General features: G+C 29.7%; 1 long non-coding RNA gene across 1 annotated transcript; it reads right to left on the reverse strand.

Annotated features, from left to right (window-relative positions):
* Positions 1 to 214: 214 nt before the first annotated feature.
* LOC133029216 (uncharacterized) lies at positions 215 to 1,304 on the reverse strand. The gene is made up of 2 exons (XR_009683370.1): positions 1,172 to 1,304; positions 215 to 366 (listed from the first exon to the last, which is right to left on the reverse strand). It is a non-coding gene; the product is annotated as an uncharacterized LOC133029216 (long non-coding RNA).
* Between the last annotated feature and the right edge of the window lie 10,741 nt (positions 1,305 to 12,045).

The following is a 12,045-nucleotide window of genomic DNA, read 5'->3' on the forward strand; positions in this document are numbered from 1 at the left end:
GTTAACTTGTTGACAGATCCAATGATCTGATTTTAAATCATGGCTCCCTTGGTCAAGTAAATAATTTGTAACAGGTATTTTTCACAATCTTCTTTCATCTGTGTATGACCTAGCAACATGATAGGATCCATCCAAATTGTGTGCTTGTGTGAGCCTATATGTTTAGTTTTGTTATAGATGCATATAGGTTGTTGTTGCTAAATAAAATAGGGAATTTTACAAAAATACTGTTTTTGGACCAAAACTTTACAATTATACTGGGACACGGCAAAAATAACATTTTTACTGCCCCAGCCCAATTTCATTACTTTTGTACTGCCCAAGCCCAACAGCATAACATTTATACTGTGTGTGTGGGGAAACAACCTTCTTCGTGTGTGGGGAGACGCCGGAGACGGAAATCACCAAGAAAAAACCATTAAAACCGGCAAGAATAAACAAAAGCAGTGAAATCGACGTCAATAAATAATCATGGCAAAACAACAGTAAAACAACACTAAAACAATCAAACAAAACAAAAGAAAAAAATGATTAAAAAAAACAAACAATCTGCTGCACAACCTCAACACCAGATGCAAAATCAACTATATTTGCAAGTCTATTCCTAGAAAATTATAAAAAAAAACTACTAAAACAACACTGAAACAACACAAAAACAAATGAAGCAAATATAACTACTTAGAAAAATATAAAAGAAACACACACCTCAAAACTCTCTTGTGAGTGAGCTCGTCAAATATATTTATAGGAGAACCAAAAGAAAAAAACCACAAAAATAGCCAGAGAACGAAGAAGAAATGTATTTATAGCCTCCATCTTCCACACTCACAGACATAACCATCACAACAACACGAGAACACCCAGAAAATACCTATTAATTCAAATAAATAAATCATGAAAAACAACAGTAAAACAATACTAAAACAATACTAAAACAAAAAAAACAATAAAAAAAAATGATCAAAAATTAACTATGTTGTGCACATCCTCAATACTAAATGCACTATATTTGCAAGAAAAGTTCTAGAAAATTAGAACAAAAAAAAACCACACTAAATCTTATATTTTAAAAAAAAAAAAACATAACTAAGAACTTCAAAAAATTTAAAAAAAAAAAAAAGAAGAAGAAGAAAAGAAAAGAAGATGAAGAAGAAGAACTAAGAACTATCACCTTCATGGTCTTCCTTCCCCTCATCATCTCAGCCATGAATTATCTCATCATCTCAGCCGGTGTTCTAAGTTTCTTTCTTTTCCTTCAATATAATTCTTTTTTTTTTGAATGGTTCCTTCAATATAATTAAGTATATATAATAGTAGAGTTGGACATCATATATATATATGTTGATAGGAGAGGAGATGTACGTGGCAAGCATGCATGAATGTTATGATGTTATAACATATTAATTTTCAAATTTTAAATGCAAACAAAAAAACTATAAAAATGATTAAAATGCTTGTCACTTTTGTCACATCCCACATCCAATCAACTTTTCTAATAAAACAAAAAACTTTAAATATTGATGTGAGAAAATCTTATAGAGATATGTACACAAAAAAGTCTATATTGTTGATTCAAAAAAAAAAAAAAAGTTGGCAAAAAAAAAAAAAAAAACAGTACAAAAGTTATTTTTGGAGTGTAACAGTATAAAAGAAAGAAAATGGGAAAACACAGTAAACTGTGTAAATTTCCCATAAAATATCATAGTTTTTGATAGATTTTATTTAGGCCCATTTAGTTTTGGGCCTATTCAATTAATAACAGTTGTTCATTTTAAGGTTAAATTCCTCTCTTTTGTGCCTTGTGTGAGAGTTGGGAGCCATAGTAGTGGGTACGACATACTGAACCCGGCCCCCCCTCACATGAACTACCCCAATTGTGAAGGCCCATTTGCCTGATTTGAATAACTGTACTAGGTTAATTAAATTAGTTTAACCTAATAAAATAGATTAGCAACATAATTAATTTTATTTTTTTAAAATTAATTTAAGAAAAACATAGTTTAAAGAATTTTATTCTAAGCTAAACTATATGTATAATCTTGTATTTAATTAAATATAGAATTATAACCATCTAGATTCTTTCTGAAGCTTAATTTAAATTTTTCATTAAATATTCCTATTTAAGTTGATATTTAGTTATCTCTAACTAATCAACTTAAATCTGAATATCTTTTGGATTTAAAATTTCAAAATTAAGTTGAGGAATTTTAGGAATTGGTTATTAAGATTCTTTAGATATTTTTTAAGTTGATATTTTTCAAATATTAACTTAAAATGGAATATTTTCAAATTAAGTGGTTACAACTTAATTTTTGATATTTAGTTAAATTTAAATTTGAAAATATTTAAGTTCTAGATTTTTTCTAATACAACTTAAATTAGATATTTTTTCAAATTTTGTGGAAAAGATACTTAGTCAAATAAGATATTTTCTAGATAGTTATTTATGGACTACTTATTATTTTTAATATTAAATAGGAAAATATTATACATTGTGAAATTAATTAGTTAAATAATTAATTTTGGTACAATTTATTTTAAGTATATTTTTTCCTAGTATTAAACTAGAGATTAATAATTAAGTCTTCTGTACACTTAATTATTTATTTCTTGAATTTAATACATTTAATTAAATTGAAAATTAAATATCTAAGTTAATTTTCATCATGATACTTAAATATTTCTTTTTCATGACACTTAATTAAATAGAAAAATTATTTTTAGTTGAAATTTATTTTTTCAACTAAATTTAAATAATTTTCAAAATATATTTTTTCTTTATTTTATTAATCAATTTTCGAAATTGCATTTCAAAATGCAAGATGATTTTGAATTTATCTTGAAAAATAGATTAAGTTGTAAATTAATTATTTATTTTAATTAATTCTTGGACCAACTTAAATCAATGATTTTTTTCATTTATTGATTAAGTTAAAATAAATGAATTAAAGTATATTATTAGAAATTGAATTAATTAGTCAAAGGAAAATCTAGATAGGTGATATTTTTGCTTTAAGTATTTTTCAAAGTAATTATTATTTAAGTATTTCGAAAATATAAAGTTTTTGTACTTTCTTTTTCAAAATACAATAAATATATTCTCATGAAAATTTATTTTGAGTTGCAAATTAATTTAAATTAATCCAACTTAAATAATTTTCTTAATATTTATATATCAAAATTACTACTGAGATGGAAATAATTCAATTTATTTCAATCACCATCTAAGTATAATTTTATAAATATTAAATTAAATTCTAATTTAGAATTTTAATTCTAAATTCAATATATAATGAATATATTTTATTATAAATAATGATGAAAATACATTTTTAAGAATGAGCTTTATTATTAAGACATTCGATCTCCATTGTTGGTCTTACAATAGTTAAATGTTTTCAATATAACCTCGAGACGCTAGACTTTGTCCCCCTTATGGATGGTTATTCATTTAACGCATTTAACATCGTAAGATCTCATTTGATAAGTGTTTTTTAAGTTTTCGTCTCTATTAGACTCTCCCCTACGGTGACTACTTAGAGATAAACTTATAAAATATGAAACAATGGTGGAAGCTCATAAAATGAGAATAACCTTGACTCTCGCCTACCGGGACAACATTGGATTCTTATTTTAATCGAATTAAAGGTTGCTAGAATGGTTTGCATATTAGATGAGCTGACAACTCTATTCAATGAATGATACTTTGACTCTTGCCTACCGGGATACTTTATCAGTTTGTTGAAGACCTTGGAAATTATTTAGGATTGTATGTTTTAGTATTTTCACTTGTCATTCCTACTTGCTATATGTTTAATAATTTCTGAATTGTGTATGAATTTATATTAAACCATGTTATTTTCTATTATTAAATTGTAGTTTAATTCCGAATCTTCATTGTTGGTCTTACTTGATTTGTTTATCTAATGAGATAAATCCCTAATGGATTTTCACCATTAGACATACATAATTATGTTAGATCTCGAAGATAAATATTGTATATACAACATCTAGCTGTTCATCAATTGATGACACCTTAGACTAGTATTTTTACAATATGAAACAAGAAGATTGTATAAATAAGATTACTTTGACTCTCGCTAATCGGAGCATCGTTGGATTCTTATTTAAACAACGAAATTATCCTAATTCCTCTTAGCTTATTCATTTTGAATTAGCTCAATAACATATCATTGGATGAATGGTCTATATATCATTTAATGTCATTCTATTTTCTCTCTTTAGAAATTAAATGACACATATGATTATAATCCCAAAATTCTATTCGACAATGATATAAGTCCTCAATCTTAGAAATCTCCTACTTGTATGGGCAAATCTGACTTAGAGTTTAAATTAGTAGTGGTGGTCCAAAAAGAATTACTCATTATATTCGGTATAAATTTAAGTCTTTGACTTTAATTTTAGATTCCAAACAGAAATTTTTTTTATATTTCTAATTCCAGAATACAATACAGTTACACTTTCATAAGTGTTTAATAACCATTTTCTATCAATGGATTCAAACTGTATGGAATATGAGTTTAGTATTCTGTGACCAGGATCCACTTACACTATTCTAAGAACTCTTTGATGTAACTAAACCTAAGTCATCAAAAAGACACAACCACATTTTTTTAATCTATGGCATTCGTATCTTGTTCATAGTGGTTTTGAAAAGATCAATCTCTGCAAAGAGTAAATATGCCTATATCCACTGAAAGTAAGTTCATCTCATTCGCAGATGGATGTACATTCAGGGGTGGATATGAGTTTTTCGTTGTATTCTTAAAACGATCACTCTAGATTATACCTTATGCAAAGAAGTTTGAAATGTTTGAAACATTTCATAAACTTCTAGCAATGGTTAAAACTATTAAGGTAAGTTGTTAAAGATCTTGCGAACTGATAGGGGTGGAGAAATAGTTAGTAGATATGTAGTTCAAAGATCATTAAATTGATTTTTGAATTATATCCAAACTTACTTCCCTAGAAATTTCGATTTGCATATTGATGATTAGTTACTAGTTGTTGCCTAAAACCTTCTATGGTAATACAATTTAAGAACGATGTAATGGTTGTAAATCATTACTAGATTCATGGATGACCTAATCAAAATCTTAAGAAAAGTTAGAACTGTTAACCATGGTTTGCATGTTTGTTAGCTATTCTAAGTGATTAGGGGTGGACCATCCCATAGTCAATAGATAAGAAAGTGTTTGTTTAAACAAGTACTACTTTTCTAAGAAAATGACTAAGTTTGAAAATAAAGTAGCAAATAAAGGAGATATTTATTTCTTGATTCCAAAAGTGTTCTATCATCTTATTTGACATATGATGATCCCACTGCCTTTGTTGTCTTGTCACAACCAAAGAGGTTAATACCATTTAGTTTTCTTAGACATAATTCACGGTACCTTGTCGTAGTGGGAGAGTTTCTAGGAACTCACCTTCTTATGACTAGGAAGACACTAGTGATTAAAATCCATTGTGAGTTTAAACAAGTAATGGATTGTCAAGATAAGAAACTAAGGAGAAAAGCCAATAGAACTATTGTTTAATCCATTCACATGGAGTAACCTAAACTTTCTATTACAAGGACATAAAAGGAAATTTCATGTATAAGTCTATTCAATGGACTTAACAAAACTTCCTGTTCCTATTATTATAGGTTTCAGTTTATCTAAACCTATGGCTTGTGGTATACCTGGTAATTACTTACTCTAATGCGAGCAACTTACTTTAGTAAGATGCTGAAACATTTTCTTTCTAATGGCAACCTATAGAAGCTTCACAACTTCCTAGGCATAGATTTTATTTATCTAAGGAAAAGTCTCAACTATTCCAGAAAAGATAAAGCCATGAAAGAATTTCTTATATCAACAGTGAGAAGTCTCATATATGCTTTAGTATGCCTTAGACCAGACACCTGCTGTTGAGTGGGAGTAATGAGTAGGTATCAGATTAATCCAGGAGAAGAACTTTGGAAGACAATCAAGTAAATCTTAAGATTAAGAAGAGGAACTATACGTTAGTCAATAAGGGTGTATTTAAAACTCTTAGACTACACCACATCAGATTTTGAGATTTGCCTTTGTGCTAGAAAATCTTTCTGATAAGATGGTGATTACTCTGGGGCTGGAATAGTGATTTTGGAGAAGTGTAAAAACCTATCTGAAGTCTCTAGGTCTACCGAAAAGGGACTGAATGTTAAAGTTGCATGAAAGGTACTTATTCAGTCTAAGGAAAGTTCTATACATTTTTGGCACCATTGCAAATTGCCTAAACTACTAGTGTTAATTTCCTGATTAACCAAAAGTAGTTGCCAAAGATATAGAATCCAGTATCCCAAAAAGAGTAGACATATAGAGAGGAATTTCACATTATCAATGATTTTGTGATTAAGGAAGAGTAATGGTGGAGAAAAGGTTGTGTTTAATTCAACCTTTCAGATCCTATTACGAGCAGTTTACTACTACTACACTTGATTTCTATATCAAGATGTTGAGATTATTTGAAATGCACTTTTTGTTTTATATTAGTGCAAGTGGGAGTTTGTTGGGTTTTATGCCCTAAATAAAACTCATTTCAATATAATCAGATTTACTTATTAATATAGATTAGAAATAACATTTAATGTTGCATGGTTCACATGATTTATTTCATGATTATATGTACATAATGTATGAATTTATCTGAAACCCTTTTCACATACTTGATCCTGTTTATTGTGTTGTCAACACTTTGGAAAGTATACATGACTATGTGAATAAAGTTTCATAGATTTATCAGACACAGGGTTTTACTGATATGATAATCTACAACAGAGTTTACTTGCATTTGGAGAAATGGTATGTTCTTTCCAGAGCATTGGTTAAAGTAAAGCTCAGGTTGGATGCATGGAGTATGCATCGGAAGGGACCGATATTGAACTTTGACTTAGATTTATTAAACTTACCGTAATATCTATTCAAGTCAATATCGCCTAGTTGATCCTAGATCAAATGATCTTAATCCTGTTATGATTAGGCTCAATCTTAAGAGGCTATTCGTGTTCTTTGATTTGTTAGTTAAGCCTACTTTTGGGTCAGGGTGATACGTACATTTTGGGAACACGGTAGTGCAATTGAGTGGGAGCGCTAACATAAACATGGAATCTATAACTTCTATCTAGCGAATAGGAAGTAAAGGATGATCTCCTTCGAGCTTGACGAAACGAAAATAAATGGTGGAGTACTCATTTCACATAAGCTAAAATATCATTTATACGGGGTTAAGTGTTTTAAGGATTAAATACATTGTAGGGTGTAACGGTAATCTAATCCCTTTACAGTGTAGATCATTCATATAGAGGATCATTGATCAAATTAGGATTATAACAATGGATAACTAATGATGTGTCTATATGGTGGAACTTATAGAGGATTCTATATACTGAGAGTGCAATTCTAAGTTCTATGCGTGGATTCAACGAAGAATTAATAAGTCAGTGAATTTAGGTTATAAATTCTTGATTTGCTTATTGGAAGCTCGGTTATATAGAACCATGGTCCCCCCACTAGTTGAGATAATATTGCTTGTAAGACTCATATAATTGGTTTTGATTAATCAATTATAATTCTCAATTTAGACTATGTCTATTTGTGAATTTTTCACTAAGTAAGGGCAAAATTGTAAAGAAAGAGTTTTAGGGGCATATTTGTTAATTATGATACTTTCTATGGTTCAATTAATAAATATGATAAATGACAATATTATTTAATAATTATTTATAGTTATTAAATAGTTAGAATTTGCATTTAAATGGTTGAATTTAAAAATTGGTGTTTTAGAGAAAATTAGATGCAGAATTGATAAAAGTGCAAAATTGCAAAAAGTGAGGCCCAAATCCATATTGTATAGGGCCGGCCACTTTTATAGGGTTTTTCATATAATATTTTCATTATTTTAATGCCAAATAATTCAAACCTAACCCTAGTAGAATGCTATAAATAGATAGTGAAGGCTTCAGGAAATTTACACTTAACTTTCTACTTTTTCCTTCAGAAAAAAAACCTGAGCCTTCTCTCTCTATTCCTAGCCGCCACTTCTTCTCTCTCCTCTTCCTTGAAATTTCGAAATCACTTACTGATTAGAGTAGTGCCCACACACAGCAAGTGATACCTCAATCATAGTGAGGAAGATCGTGAAGAAAGACATTCAACAAGAAGGAGTTTCAGCACTAAAGAAGGAGAGAAAGAGATCCAGGTTCATATATTGATAATGCTCTGCTACAGAAAGGAATCAAGGGCTAGATATCTGAGTGGAAGGAGTCATTATATTCCGCTGCACCCAATGTAAGGTTTCTAATACTATATATGTGTTTATTTCATAATTGTTTTAGAAGTTCACATTTAGGGTGTTAATCAACATACTTGTGAGTAGATCTAAGATCTTGGTAAAATAATTACCAACACTTACCTAGAGCTTGAGATCACTAAACTCTTGTTGTAAATTACTTAAATTGATGAAGAATACTCCAAACCCTAGCTGCTCTAGGGATTGAGAGAGAGAGAGAGAGAGAGAGAGAGAGAGAGAGAGAGAGAGAGAGAGAGAGAGAGAGAGAGAGAGAGAGAGAGAGAGAGAGAGAGAGAGAGAGAGTTTCTTGCTTTTTCATGAATTTTCTATTTTTTGTAAAATGAAGTAAAATTAAACAGGTTTTATTTAACTAAATTATCAACTTAAAACATAGATAAAAATGAGATAATTTTAGTTAATTAACCTTCACTAAAAGACAAAACACAAATAGGCAAAATGACCATTTTACCCTCAACTTAGCCAAAAGTCATAAAATTACTTAGGGGTATTTTGGTAAGTTCTAAAATCCCGACTATTCTTGACATTCCCAATGTCTAACTATATTGCCCCGCTATACTAAAAATCCTAAGATGTAATTCTAATAGCCAAACACCGCATTCTAATGTTGTCGAACACAAAACATGCAAAAATATGAAATTCTATATATGACATATAAAATGTATTCTGAATTCAAATAAATCTCCGTAAAATGATAATTCATAACTAACATGCAAGTTTCATACTTAAACCCTAATTATCTACTAATTTTCAAATTAAAGCTAAGCGATCTTTACAGTCATGGTCCCGACACTAACTGGGATAATATTGTGTTGTAGTCTCAATTAATTAGTTTTAATTAATCAATTAGAATTGTAAATAATGCTATGTCTTATTTGTGAATTTTCACCAAGGAAGGACTTAATTAATATTGAGAAGAAAGGAGAATTCAAAGTTTATTTATTAATTAAAAGACCTTGGAGGGTCTAATTAATAAATATATTTAAATAGATGGAATTAGTATTTAAATAACTAGAGCAAAAAAATAGTATTATTGAAGAAAGACAAGTTTGTTTCATTAAGGAAACAAAATAATGGCAAAATTCTAACTCATGGGCTTCGCTAAGAAGATCAGCCATGAGATGAATTATAAGCCATTTGATCTTTCTAATCAACCCATTAAGCTCTAATCCTAAACCTAATGAATCGCTATAAATAGAAAAGTATAGATCATATTTTCATAAGACTTCAGTCTCTTTTGTCAGGCAACTAGAAAATAGAAAGAGAGCTTCTTCTTCCAATTTTTGAAATTATTCTTCTTCTCTACTGAATAATTTGAAGTCCACGTTGATTGAGAGTATGCCCACTCATGTCAAAGCAATACCTAGTATAGTGTGGAAGACTGTGTCTAACCAAACTAAAGGAGAGAAGATCCAAGTTCAGATCTTGATAATGCTCTGCTATAGAAAGGAATCAAGTGCTAGAGATCTAAATGGAATGAGTCATTATTATTATGCTGCCATCAATGTAAAGATTTCTTAATCTATCATGTGTTTATTTCATTATTTTAAGAAATTCAAGTTTAGAATGCTAGATTATAGAATTATAATCAACATACATATTAGTAAATCTAGATCCTGGTAAAATAACTTCCAACACAGAATTATCCCATGCCTTAGTAGCTACTCTTCATCTACTTCAGAGAGAGGATCCTAATGTTTTAAAGCTTCTTCGTGATGAAAAAGAAGAATTTCTTGCTCAAATTCTGAAACTTGAAAGGTTGAACAACTCTTCCAGTGAAGGAGCTATTGAGTTTAGATCCAGAACTTTCCTTCCAGCTGCTCAACCAGTTACGAAATCTTCTCTTCCAGAATCCTGGGTAGAACTGGCTACAGATGCCCCCACACTTCTAGACACATCTATCAAGCACTGACCTAACTTATCTTTATTGTTTCTTTCCTTGAATTTGGGGGATAAAGATCCCCCTTTTATTTGGGTGGAGACAATATTATAATACCCTTGTCATGGGGGTTTCTTTGATATGAATATTTTGCCTCCATATTATTAAAGATTTGAACAACTTTTATTTATCATATCATTATCGTTTAAATTCATTTAGCATATTACTACTTAAATGAATTTTCATTTGCTAAGTTAGCTTACTTCTAAATTCCTTGAGGTTCCGGTTTTAACGATTGGACCTTAGGATTTCAATTTTTATACTTAAGGTTTAACTTTTTGCTTTTAATAAGTTGTTTACTTCCAGGTTCCTTAGGATCCTAGTTCCAATGGCCTGGACCTTGGGATTTCAACATCTTTATTATTTTTGAAAAAAATAACAAAAATTGCTTAATTCTGGATTCCCTAAGGTAGGGGTGAGCAAAAAATCCAAGAAACTGACCGAACCGAGTACACCGACCGTCCAAACACCGAAAAAACCGAAAAAACCACCTTCAGTTAAAACCCTCTTAACATGGTCGGTTTTAGTGTCAATGGCAAATCGACCGATTAAACCGAGAACCGACCGAACATATATATTATATAATACATATTATTTTTATACATATTTAATATACAATTTAAAGTTTCAATTATTCATTACTTTATTTTACTATAATTTGATGCATTTACGTATTATATACACACATTCATAAAATAATACGAGTTTTTTAATATAACTCATTACCATATTAGTAGCACAAATAACTTGAACAAATTTTTAAAAAATATTTTACATTATTTATTTAACTAAGAAAGTTTTATTTTTAAATTATATGATATTTGATACAATACTCTAATTTTTTAGTTTTCAAATATTTATAAAAAAAATTAAAACTTATTTTTTAAAAAAAAAAAATAGAGTTCGGTTTGGTAGGTTTAAACCAACCAAATCGTGAATTAAAACATTCAGTTTTTTATATTTTTATAATGGACGGTCGGTTTTGGGATTAGAACCATAAAAAGCAAAAACCAAATTTTGGATTTTTTGTGTGTAAAAAACCGACCAAAACGACTGTTACTCACCCCTACCCTGAGGTTTGGTTCCAAGGTCCTAAATCTCTTGGGTTTCAGCTTTATTTTCCTTTTTGAAGCCTGAAATTCTTAGCGATTGGTCACCCTAGATTGACTATTTTTTAAGCCTAAACTTCTTTGTGATTGGTCAACCTGGATTGACTTAGCAAATCTATTGATCTTAGGTATGGTAATCTAGCAACTTACTTTTGGTTCCTTGAGGCTCCAATTTCAAGCGATGCTTTCTACTCCCATACTGATTAATGTTGATCCACATGTTGTAATTTATAGAGATAACTAATATATGCTACCCCCAAGTGATCTGAGAGTTTGGACTCTTGGTCACTTAAAATTGTTACAATACAACAAAAAATTACAAGACTTTAAATCTACTTTGAAATATCCTCTGTTTTTATATAAATATTTCCTGCCCAAAGGCGTACATGGAAAAAAGTAAAGAAAAAAAATGCAAAAAAATAAAAGGATCTGGCCACCTCCAATTACTAATACTATCGACGTACGTCATCTACATTCCATGCTCGTGGAACTTCAGATCCATCAAGTCTTTTGAGTTGAAACATTTCATCACACACCTTATGTTGTATTTCATATGGCCCTTTCTAGTTAGTTCTAAGAACCCCCACTCCTGACTCCTAAGATGTCGAAAACACTCTTCTCAAGACAAGGTCGCCAACTTTA

This window comes from Cannabis sativa, chromosome 7 (assembly GCF_029168945.1).
Source record: "Cannabis sativa cultivar Pink pepper isolate KNU-18-1 chromosome 7, ASM2916894v1, whole genome shotgun sequence".
NCBI classification, from domain to species: Eukaryota; Viridiplantae; Streptophyta; class Magnoliopsida; order Rosales; family Cannabaceae; genus Cannabis; species Cannabis sativa.